Source organism: Dasypus novemcinctus, chromosome 11, assembly GCF_030445035.2.
Source record: "Dasypus novemcinctus isolate mDasNov1 chromosome 11, mDasNov1.1.hap2, whole genome shotgun sequence".
NCBI classification, from domain to species: Eukaryota; Metazoa; Chordata; class Mammalia; order Cingulata; family Dasypodidae; genus Dasypus; species Dasypus novemcinctus.
In genome coordinates, this window is record NC_080683.1 from 39,246,418 (window position 1) to 39,259,707 (window position 13,290).

Sequence of the window (13,290 nt, forward strand, 5' to 3'; positions counted from 1 at the left end):
CCAACCAAGATTGTGAACTCTTATAACTAGGGGAATCTAATTCAATAAAATGTCCTGGGGTAAAGAAAGTATAGTTGAATAGAGGACATCTGTCCATCAAGTTATCCTTATCAATTTACTGGAGAGGTAGATTATTTAGGAGTCTCAGTGGGCTCAGATATTGATTTGGGCCTTATAATGATGTTTTATTTCATTATTTAATAAAATCATAATTAAGCATATTAAAATGCTAGCTGTTAGTGGATTAGTACCTTAAGGCCAAATACTGGAAAGAAATTACTGTGTTACAAGACACACACAAACATTATATTTTGTAGTTCTACTATTTTTTTTTGTTCCATTAATTTTGTAATTGGGGTAAGATGAAGCCCAACTGGTTTAAAAACATTTAATACTGTATGAACCAAAGATTTTTATTAATTCTTCTGTGAAACACAACTCTGATTTCCATCACAATTATTTAAGATGAGAAATAGTAAGTCAATTTAAAAAAAAAAAAACAACATCTATGGCTTCGAACTATGAAACATACTTTAACACACTGATTGAAAAATCTAGAACATTACTCTAAAGATGTTAATCATGCTGCTCTTCATCAATGAATGGATGCAGCTTTGCTGTGACTTCTCCAAAAATGCTTTGCAGCACTGAGCACACAACTGGTACACAGTCTCAAAGTTGGTGTCATTCCCATAATAGGAATCCTCAATAATAAGTTGCTTTTGTGGATCATAACTTCCAAGCAGTTCAATTTTAGCTTTGCAGATTTTAACTTGATTACCTTTGTTATTCAAATCTCTCAGATTGTTTTCATCCATACATAGTATATAATCAAATGTGGTAGTCTTCGGTGGTGACCTGCTGGGCAGCATGCTAATAGGAATATCATGCTTCTTCATGCAATTTTACCCTCAATAATCAGGTGGGTTTTCTATCGCATATGTGGATGTTGCAGCACTGTCTATACTCCAATTATCTGAAATATTTTGATTAGTTGCAAGTTTTCTGAAAACTGTTTCAGCAATGGGTGATTGACAAATGTTATCCAGGAATACAAAGCAGGTAGATGCCTGCTCTACCATCTTCTCAGATTCAAAGAGTAGCACAGAATCTAAAAGATTTTAAACCCACTATGTATCAGTTATCGTTATTTACCATTGGCATGGTCACATTAGTTTTAATTTTCACAGTCCAAGAATAATTCAACGTAGACTTCCCAAGACTTGACATGATAATTTGTATATCACCTTACTGCTGAGAAAAATATCCTAAAGCAATGGATAGTTTAAAAATATTTTATAAACATCATTAATTTATCCATCCACTGGGAACTAATTATCTCTTTAATTAATGTCAAAACATCATAGGGAGTGAACCAGAATAAATTTTCATTGTCAAAAATATTGACACTATATCCATTTTCATAGCTATATGATATAAAAGATTAACATTTCTGCTGCTTATAGATAAAAATGTCATCGATGCAGAGATTTCAGAAATAGAAAGGTATCTTTTTGAGACACAATATTGAGATAAACTAGCATAAATTTCAAAATATTACAAATCACTAACTGACTAGAATATATGAAGAGATACTTCAAAGCATGTTTCATTGACCACAACTTAAAGGATTAACTCCATAAATGTCAAATGTTTATTTTTGGTATCTCTATCATGAAGAAAATCTTTGATGCTATCTCAGGTGATATTGCAGACTTCAGGATTCTAAACTTATGATTTTTGTAATAACAAAAAAGAGACTCCTAAGACTCATTTCAAGTTAATCTTTACATTTTAAATATTGCTAATTTCTTATTTACTATATTTTTTCCAAGAAAAACCTTTCCTCAGTGTAATTGCAAGGAATACACTATATTCTTTGGAGTTATCAATATTTCTAAGAATGGAAAGGAAGAATAAAGGAAAAGCTGTGCTAGAGAAAAGGAGAGGGCCTTGGCATCTAGGAAGGGAGGGGAGTGAAAGAGAGAAAAAAAGGAAGGAAGAGAAGACAACAAAATGAGAAAACATGATGAGAGATAGAGAAGAATTCATTGACTCAGATCCCAGATACACATAATCTATTAAGACACAGTGTTAGAACATTCTTTTTACAAAAAAAAAAAAGGTGAAATTCACATAAAATTAACCATTTATTTAAAAGTGAAAAATTCAGTGCCATTTAGTACATTTGATAATATTCCACAGCTACTATTACTTAAACCTAGTACAAAAATATGTTAATTACTCCAAAAGGAAAACGTGTATACATTAAGGAATTGCTCCTCATTTCCATCTTCCTCATCCCTGGAAAGCATCAATCTGCATTCTGTTTTTATGGACTTATCTATTCTGGATATTTAATTTAAATGGAATCATACAATACAATACAATACAATGCAATGCAATACTTCTCTGTCTGGCTTCTCTGACTTAAAGAATGCTTTTGAGGTTCATTCATGTTGTAACATATATTATTACTTTGTTCCTTTTTTATGGCTGAATAATATTCCATTGTGTATATACACCACAATTTGTTTATCCATTCATCCATTGCTGGACATTAGGGCTGTTTCTACTGTTTTGCTGTTGTGAACAGTGCTGCTATGAACATGCATGCATATGTATTTGAGTACCTGCCTTCAATTCTTTTGGATCTGTATGGGAGTAGAGTTATATTTCCACAGGCATTGTACAGGGTTACCAATTTCTCCACATTTGCTATTGTCTGTCTGATGATTATAGCCAGTCTAGTCATTGTGAGTTGGTGCTTCATTGTGGTTTTGCATTTCCCAGAACATTTTCAAACAATATAATGAATACTTGGACATGGGCTTCAATTTTATGTGAAAAAGGACCTTTTTTTTATAGCAACAACAAAATAAAACCAACTAATAATTCTATCAGGAGAAGCGTTGTCTGACTAAAAATGCAGATGTAATGTATACAGGAAAACATAAAGAAGTAGGGAACACTTATTCATGGACTGAGACACAGGAAAGAAACACTGAAGACTGAAATACATATAGTAGAAAATTATTCAGGCATCAAAAGAATAGTGTTATAATACATGCTATAACATAGAGGAACCTCAAACTCATTATGCTAAATAAATAAGCAGAAATGAAAGGACAAGTTTGTATGATTCCTCATATGAAATATCTAAATAGGCAAATCATACAGACTGAAAGTTGATTAGAGATTACTAAGCACTAGGGAGAGGAAGGAATTGGGATTTATTGCATAATGGGTACAGTTTCTGTTCTATGTGATGGAAAATTTTCAGAAATAGATGGTGATGGTTATAAAGCATTGTGAATGTAATTTCTGCCACTGAACTGTACACTTAAAATGGTTACAATGGCAAATTTTATGTTACATATATTTTACCACAGTATATTTTTAAATAAGGGAAAATAAATAGAATATTCATAAAAGTATTTAACCTTACTGGGGGAGAGAAAGGATTATTTTGGAGAGGATCCCACAGGAATTGTTAATATTTTGTATCTGAAGCTGGGTGTGAGGGTCCAGTTTATATCTTTACAGCACATACGTGCTATATATTCTTTGCATATATAAACTATTTCACAATAAAACAAATGTGTCTAAGTAAGTATAAATATTAAGGAAGCCCAGGTTAATATCCAGGTTAATATCTTGAAATATTCACGTGGTTTGAGAAAGAAGGATATGGGAAAAGCCAGGCTGGATTAGCTATGAGCAATGTGATGAATCTACATCAGAGTTCCTATTCCTCACTGCTCATCAGAATGGCCCAAGAAGGTTTATCAAAATGCAGGGTATAGATTTTACTCTCCTATATACTCTACTGTACAGGTATGGACCGCAGAGCACCTATTTTTTTTACGACTTTCCAGAAGATGCATGTTATCAGTTAGATTTATGTATCGATTCTCCGTGCTACCAAGGCGTTGCCTTTACTGGTATACCTTGGATTTATTGCGGGTTTGGTTCCAGACCACCAAAATAAAAAGAATATTACAATAAAGTGAGTCACATAAAACTTACTCTGCCCAGTGCATATAAAAGTTATGTTTACACTATACTGTAGTCTTTTAAGTTCCCAACAGCATTATTTCTTAAAAAAAAAAAAAAAGTACATACCTTACTTGAAAATATTTTTTTGCCAAAAAATGCTAACCATCACCTGAACCTCAGTGAATTTTGATCTTTTGTCTGTTGGAGCGTCTTGCATTGAGTCGAAGGCTGCTGACTGATCAGGATGGTGGTTGCTGAAGGTTGGGGTGGCTGTGGCATCCCAAAAAGAAGACAACAATGAAGTTTGCTGCATTGATTACCTCTTCATTTCATGGAAGATTACTCAGTAGCATGTGATGTTGTTTGATAGCATTTTAAACAGAGTAGAAATACTTTCAAAACTGGAGTGAATCCTTTCAAACCCCACCATTGCTTAATCAAATAAGTTGACGTAATATTCTAAATCCTTTGCTGTCATTTCATCAATGTTCACAGCAGCCTCACTAGGAGTGTATTATATCTCAGAAAAGCACTTTTATTGCTTATCATTAAGAAGCTACTCCTCATTGGTTAAAATTTTTCATGATATTACAGCAAATCAGTCATGTCTCCAGGCTCCACGTCTAATTCTAGTTCTCTTGCTTTTTCCACCACATCTGCAGTTACTTCCTCCACTGAAGTTTTGAACCCCTCAAAGTCATCCATAAGCATTGGAGTCAACGTCTTCAAAACTCCTGTTATTGTTGGACTGACCTCTTCCCATAGATTACAAATGTTCTTAATAGCATCTAGTATATCAAATCCTTTCCAGAAGGTTTTCAATTGACTTTGCCCAGATCCATCAGAGGAATCACTATTTATGGCAGCTATAGCTTTACCAAATGTATTTCTTAAATAATAAAACTTAAAAATTGAAATTACTCTTTGATCCATGGGTTGCAGGATGGATGTTGTGTAAGCAGGTATGAAAATAATATTCATCTCATAAATTTACATCAGAGCTCTTGGCTGACCAGTTGCATTGTCAATGAACAGTAATATTTTGAAAGAAATCATTTTTTTTCTGGGCAGTAGGTTTTAACAGTGGGCTTAAAATACTCAGTAAGCCATTTTATAAACAGATATGCAGCCATCCAGGCTTTGTTCCACTTGTAGAGCACAGACAGAGTAGATTTACCATACTGTTTAAGGACCCTAGGATTTTCAGAACAGTAAGTGAATGTTGGCGCCAACTTATAATCAGCAGCTGCATTAGCCTCAACAAGAAGTCCTTTGAAGTCCTTTCCTTTGAAGCTTTGAAGCCAGGCATTGACTTCTCTCTAGCTATGAAAGCCCTACATGGCATAATCTTCCCATATAAGCTGTATCATCTACATTGAAAATCTGCTGATTAGTGTAGTCACCTTCATCAATTAGCTTAACTAGATCTTTTGGGAAAATTGCTGCAGTTTCTACATCAGCACTTGATGTTTTACCTTGCACTTTTAGGTTGTGAAGATGGCTTCTTTGCTTAAAACTTATGAACCAATCTTTGCTAACTTCAAACTTTTCTTCTGCAGCTTTCTCACATCTCTCAGCCTTCAGAAAATCCAAAAAATCAAAGAGAGTTACAGCCTTGCTCTGGATAGGCTTTGCCTTAGGTTAAGGGATTGTTGGCTGGTTTGATTGCCTATTCAGACCACAAAAATATTCTCTATTATCAGAAATTAGGCTGTTTCACTTTCTTGTCATTTGTGTGTTCACTGGAGTAGCATTTTTAACTTCATTCAAAAAGTTATCTTTGCATTCATAACTTCCTTAATCATTTGAGACATGAGACCTGGTTTTTGGTTTATCTCAGCTTTGGACATGTGTTCCTCACTAAAAATATTCATGTCTAGCTTTGATTTAAAGTGAGATACATGTGACTTTTCCTTTCACTTGGATACTTAGGGACTACCGTAGGGTTTAATTGGCCTAATATCAATATTGTTGTGTGTCAGGAAATAGGGAGGCCTGAAGAGATGGGGAATGACAGGGAATAGGCAGTGGGTGGAGCATTTATCAATTAAGTTTGTCATTTATCCATTATCCACACAACATTTATCAAGTTTGCCATCTTATATTGACATGCTTTGTGGTGTCCCAAAACAATTGCAATAGTAACATCAAAGATCAAAGATATCAGATCCAACATAACGAATAAATTAATAATGTAAAAGTTTGAAATATTTTGAAAATTACCAAAATGTGACACAGAGACATGAAGCGGGTTCATGCTGTCGGAAAACAGCATCAAGAGAGTTGCTGATGAAGGGTTGCCACAAAACTTCACTTTGCAAAAAACTCAATATATGCAAATCACAATAAAGCAGAGTGCAATAAAAGGAGTTAGGCCTACATTTTTTTCAATTTAGCTTGCATGGTTTTGAGACCTAGATATAACATTCTTTTTCTAGTTGTTATAGTGTGAAATACTAGAATGTTCTGTTAACTAGTGATCAGAGGTTAATAGGTTTGGCTTTACAGTAGCAACATACAGAAACCAGGAACCTGAAGATAATATGAATATATCAAGGAGTGCTTTGATAAATGAGTGAGAACAAGATCTTTCTTTAATTGGAAACAAATAACACGTTGACTATTCACTCAATAATATAAGCTGTGACCATGAGAGAGTCACTTAACCCCAATGAACCTATTTTTCTCTTATTTATGTGCACGTATTTTGTGCTATTACTTTTACCATTCTAATATAGGAATCTTATTTAAACAGGAGAAAGCACATCTAAAGTTCACAGGTTACGGTCCTTTTAAATTCTTACTCTTTGCAGGATTTATGTGCCCAATTATGACTTTCCTTCAGGATATTTAGTTTGGTTTTTGAAACTAAGATTTTTTATTTTTACATTTATTTTGTTCTAGAACGGCAAATCTTGACTCTGGGGTTATATACCATGCTGGACAAAACAATATTATTTCATAGTTCAGCTGAACACCATATCATTCTTATTGAGAATAACTGCAATGGTTTCTTCCAAGAGTTGTAGGGCATTCAACTTATTTTTCTGATAGTGTATTCAGGTAAGACAACCTACAGCCTCAGGGTTAACAATCAGTCTGCAGCCAATTTTAATAAATCAAAATTTGCTGAAACATAACCATATTGTCTAAGGTTGCTGTACAATGCCAGAGTTAAGAAGTTAAAAAAGAGACCCTTTTACATGCTAAGCCTAAAATATTTATGAACTGGCCCTTTATAGAAAAAATTTGCTAACCCTGGATGTATCATTGGTTTCATGAGCTGTTTTGTCAAAAGTTGTCAGGATTTTAATAAAGTTCCATATCAGTTATTAAGGCATTGAAGTAAATAAAACCCAGGTATGTAAAAAGGAGTTTTCAAAATGCAATATTTCTGATAATGATGTTTGTGTACCCTTGTGAATTTCATGGTTACTTTTTAAAAAATGAATGCTATTTTATATGTTGAAATACCTAAAAGTTTGGGAAATATACTTACTTCATAATCTTTTTATAAGTCTTAGGTTGTTTTTTAATTGGGATCAATATTATCAGGTATTGATTAATTTCAACCACAGAAAAAATAAATCCCATATCCAAAATGCAAAATTTTAATTGTATGCAGCATAAAGTGATTTTTATTAGTTGCAAAGACATGAGAAGATTAAAATAGTTTCTTCTTTATTGTATTAAAGTATGAATATAAAATTTTAAAGTATTTTTAAAATGTAATATACATAGAGGAAAGTGCTGTAGAAAAAGCAGCACCATATATTGGATGCTAATTATGGTATATTTAGCCTCGTGGAAAACATTGTCATAGACGTTATTGCCACCTACCTAGCACCATACTTGAATCTTCAAAAGATTATTCAACTGTTTTTTCAAACCAGCCATTCAGGATGGTGGGGAATATGGTAAGACCAGTGACTTCCGTTAGTATGGGCCCATTGCCGTATTTCATTTGCTATGAATTTTATTCCTTGATCACAAGCAATGCTGTGTGCAATGTCATGATGGTGCATTACGGATTTGTTAAGTCCACAGATGGTAGTTTTGGCGGGAGCATGGCATTCAGGGAAGGCAAAACTATATCCAGACTGCCTATTTCAGTAAGAACAAACCACATGCCCTTCCATGTTAGAAGCTGTTTAGCACTAAACCTACCACCAGGTAACTGGCTGATCACCTCAGGGAATGGTGTCATATAAAGCGGATTGCACACTCAATGGTGGCAATGGCCAGGCTGACCTTAACGAGTAGAAAGACGTCCATGTTGCTGATACCAACACATTATCTCCATCCTTGCTACCATAGCCACTTTGTTCATAAGTGCTTTGGACAATGATAGGAGTCTTCTACATTTTTAATTCACCCTATTTTGTAGCTGCATCAAGTGATATGCTGTAATGTAATTGAATACATCTTGAAATATTTTAGGCCGAGTAATGAGAATAGAAACATTATGTATATTAGTTGGCATATTATAAGCACTCAATATGCCTGTTTTCACTGGATATATGATGCTGATTTCAAGAACTAGTCAAAAGTAGAGTCTCAACTATGACTACTTACATAATTACTCCAAATTAAGTCAAACCTGAAATCTAAGCTGGATTAATTTAGCACCACGAAAAAAAAAAAAAAAAACACACAAAAACAAAAAACTCCCAACTAGTGGCAAGTAGAAAGTAGAATAACCTCCTAGACTAGGTTTGTGTATATAATGCAAAGAAAATAAATATCCAAATTATTTAGAGAAAAAGCAATCTGTTTACATTGTATTGTTAAGCAAATATTGCTTTGACCATATGCTAAGAAATACCTGATTTAATGTAAGAAAAGTTCTATATCCTTGCACACAGCCTTAGATATAACACTGGAATATGAATACCTCAGTGACAAAGAAATAGCACTGTCTGGTGGGTTTCCCAACTTCCTACAAGTAGAGACAAATTCATCTGGTCTTCTTTGTCTTGAAAACAATAAAAAAAAAATACCCAATGAGCTTCTGATTGTCCTAAAGACACATAGCCCAGAGATTCTCATTCAGGTAAATAAGCTCTCTGGTATTAATTAAGGTTATCATGAATCCCAGTTTGCAAAAGCATACTTAATGCTGCATTATTAATGCATAATTGGAAGTGAAAATCTATTATTTACTCAACAGGCAAAATAAACTTCTACAAAATGTCTTGGCTGATTTATATAATATGGTAGATGGAATGGTGAGTTTGAAATGGGAGGAATTATAATGGGGAATATTTTAGAATTTCTGGATTGAGGGTGGGGAAATGAATGAACATATTATCATCACTAAAGGAAAGTACAGACTTTTAAACATTAAGGAATATAGACTCTGACTTGTCTTGTAATTTCTGGGTAATATCTAAGTATTTCAATGATATCTAACTATTCAGAGATTAGATGTTTTAAAAATCAATATTCTTAGTTATAGCAAATTATTGATGCTAATACAAGGTGATAAAATTAGGGTAGCATAAGGGAAAAATACACCTTATGCAAATAATGGATAATAGCTAGAAATATTTCAATGATAATTTGATAGTTAATTGTAACAAAGGTAACTACTGTTAAAACATAGTACAATTATTAAAAAATTATCAATAGTAACAAATGTTCTATACCAATGCAAGGTGTTGGTGGTGGGATGGTGTATGTGAATCCTGTATTTTATACATGATTGTTTTATGAACGTACAACTTGTCCAGTAATAAAATGACATTTTCATATGTAAAATTATATAAAAGTTACCTAAAATTTTCATGCTTGAAAAGTCATAGTCCTGAATACTGCTTTGAAAAATATAAAGAATTTTCACTTTGCAAATTATGTTTGTAATAATTATTAAATGTATTTAATTCTTTCCAAAAACTCAATATTGTCTGTTATGATGTATCAGTGCCCTAATTAAATAGTTAATCATGTGCTGGAAGATGAAAAGTGATTCGAAGATTAAGAAGCAAAATTTTTGTGAAATAATTATTTAAAACATATGTAACCAACTATTTAAGATAATAATTCATTCATTTTCACAAATTTGCTGCCATATTGGGATTACTTAAAATCACAGGAAGCACATTAGGGGGTTAAGAAAGTCAGGGGATAAACTCTTCTGGAGGGACCAATGCACACAACTTGAGTTTTTGTCCTGAACAGATGTTACTTTTCTACCTTCCCTTCTATCAGAGTCCCATGAATTTCTTCTCATATCCAAGATGTGAAATGTCCTAGGGTCACAGTAAAAGTGAAATAAATTGAGACCCAAGACGAATCTCCAAACTGTGTAACAGCCTGATGTTTTTACGGGTGAGAAAATTTTGAAACAATCTAAATATTATTTAAGGATTTGTGAGCTTAGATATTAATATCCATGGACTTCTTTAGATGCAGTGTTTGAAACACTAGAGCTTTTCAAATTGAGAGGTTTGTGACAAAACTATACCCGGAAATGGTTTAAGCAAGACAAGACTTGAACTAAATAATAGGTTTTGCCATCATTTTTATCTTTCAAACTCTTAAAAAATCAAACTAAGGAAATACAAAGTTTGACTGTATAGGGACCAAAATAAGGATATTATTTTAGAAGAAATAAAGTGAAACAAGGAACCTGGCAGTTCACTACTCATTCAAATTCTCGAAGGATATTGCTGTCATCTGAAACAAAAGAGATATTGATTGCATCAAACTAACTTTCAGAAAAATTTCAGCATGGAGGTTAGATTTGAGTAATAGAAACAAGAAATAAATAGAAAGTTCAGAATATTAAGTTGACTGGAATAAAGAGGTTACCATAAAAACATACTAAAAAATAGTGATGTCTCAACCTAGAGTTTTATTAAGAAAAAAAACTATGGAAAATGTCCTAAGGTAACTTTTTTATTTGTTAGTTTGAGTCTCTGTGTTGCTATCTTGCCTGTGTGTGTTTGTGTGTGTGCGTGTCTGTGTGTATGTGTACTTACTAACTTATAAGATTCATGATATTAATACAATTTAATAATATCAAAATATTAGTGTCTTAGCATGGTCTTTCACAAAATTGATCTTATATTTATTATTCTGACATTCTTTAAACATCTCAGGCCACCTTTCCCACCCTCACAACACTGAGTACTAACTATTCCCCAAAGCAGCTGCCTTTATGGTGCTTACACAGTAAAGTTCCTTAAAATAATAAAAGAAATTAAACTGACCTGTAAAATATGAATACCTGATATATTGAACTCAAATCAAATTTAGCATTTGAAATGCACATTAAGTCACATATATTGACATGAATCTCATTTACATCCAGCAGCAAAACTATGTTGCCTCATTACATGATGTCAGTACAGAGGGTAAGAGACTGCTAATAGAATCGCCACTATAAAAACAAACAGAGATCTTCAAATGTTGGAGAGGATTTGGAGTGATAGGAATGCTTATTCACTGTTGGTGGGAATGTAGAATGATGCAGCTGCAGAGGAAAACTATTTGGCAGTTCCTGAGAAAGTTAAATATAGAGCAGCCATACCATCTGTCGATCCCACTCTTAGGTATAAACTCAGAAAAACTGAAAGAAGGAATATGAACAGACATTTGTATACCCATGTTCATAGCGACATTATTCACAGTTGCTAAAAGATGTAAACAACCCAGTGTCCATCAACTGATGAATGGATAAATGAAATGTGATATATGCATATGATGTAATTATTAAGCAAATGTAAGAAGAAATGAGGTTGTGATGCATATGACAACGTGGATGAAACTTGGAGACATTACGTTCAGTGAAACAAGCCTAATACAACAGGACAAATTTTGTATGATCTCACTAATGTGAACTAAACATAATGAGCAAAGTCATGGAAGTAACAGCTAGAAGACTGGTCACCAGAGGATAGAACGAGGATAGAGAATGCAGAGCTGAGTGTTAATTTGCACAGAATTAAGATTTCAAATGTTTGGAATGGGATAGAGGTTAAAATAGCACGTTAGAGTAAATATAATTAGCACCAATATGAGGGCACGATTGTCATTGGGAGGGGGAATTTAGGGTTGTGTATGTCACTAGAAGTGAAGCTAAAGAAGAAAACAAGGGACTGTATGCGGTGGCTTGCTCGGTCGGTAGAGGTGGGGTCTGGCTGCAGACGAGGGGTCGGTCCGGCTTGGGACGAGGGGTCAGTCCCGCTTGGGACGAGGGGTCGGTCCCGCTTGGGACGAGGGGTCGGTCCAGCAGCAGACGAGGGGTCGGTCTCACAGGGGTTGCGCGGTTTGGCTGACGGGGTCGCCCGGCGAAGCCGGCGACGAGGGGGTCGCCCGGAGAAGCAGGCGACGAACTGGGGACAAGGGAGGCCAGGCCCTTGTCAGGGGCTCTCAGGACTGGAGGGCGCACGGCAGAAGAACTACCGCGGAGACAAGGTAAACATGCAAGTCCAACTTTATTGAGGGAGAAGCAACAGTTTTATAGGGGCTGGGGAAGGCTGATTGGTCGAAGCCACGCCCTGCTCTGATTGGTTGCTGGAGAAAGGTCAGTGGGAAGTACTGGACGGGGGAGGGGTGGTGGTTAGGGATTGGCTGTTGCTGTTGCTGGGGAAAGTGGCAGGGTTTAGGGATTGGTGGCTGCTGTTGCTGGGGTAGAGGGCAGACTTGAGTTTCCCGCCCACGCCTGGCTGTTGCTGCTGTCGGGGGGAGGGAAAAGGGCAGACTGGAATTTTCTGCCCTGCGCCTGCGCAGGGAGAAAGGAGAAGAAGGGTATTGCCTCATAAGGCATCATGTGGCGCTATCCGGGAGGAGGGGCGGCCGCGGAAGCCTGGCTGCCGAGAAGGGGAGACCCGAGGGCACTCTGCACCCATGCCGAGCTCCCTTCAGGGGTGGCGGTGAGTCCGACCAGCCACCCTATTATGGGAGCAGCGGCTTGGAATTAGGCCTACCGCGGCTGCTCCCCCGCCAGGCCAGCAAACCACACTTCAGCCCGAGGGGTGACCGCAACTGTATAGCATTGGGAATCCTGTAGCAGATGGTGAGTATGGTTAATAGTGCAGATATAAGAATGTTCTTCCATGAATCAGAACCAATGTACATTAATATTACAAAATGTTAATTAAAGGGCAGTATTTGGCCAAAATTACACCAACAGCAAACTATGGGTTATAGTAATTATAGTATGTTAATATTTTTATCAATCATAAGGAAAAAAGAGAACTATCCAAATGACAGAAAGCAGACACAAAGTACTGCATATTGCTTCACATTTATATAAATTATTAATGTAAATAACGTGATAGAGAT

At 35.3% G+C, this 13,290-nt stretch overlaps 1 pseudogene; it reads right to left on the reverse strand.

Annotated features, from left to right (window-relative positions):
- Positions 1-554: 554 nt before the first annotated feature.
- Positions 555-1,082, reverse strand: LOC101421466 (low molecular weight phosphotyrosine protein phosphatase pseudogene; annotated as a pseudogene).
- Between the last annotated feature and the right edge of the window lie 12,208 nt (positions 1,083-13,290).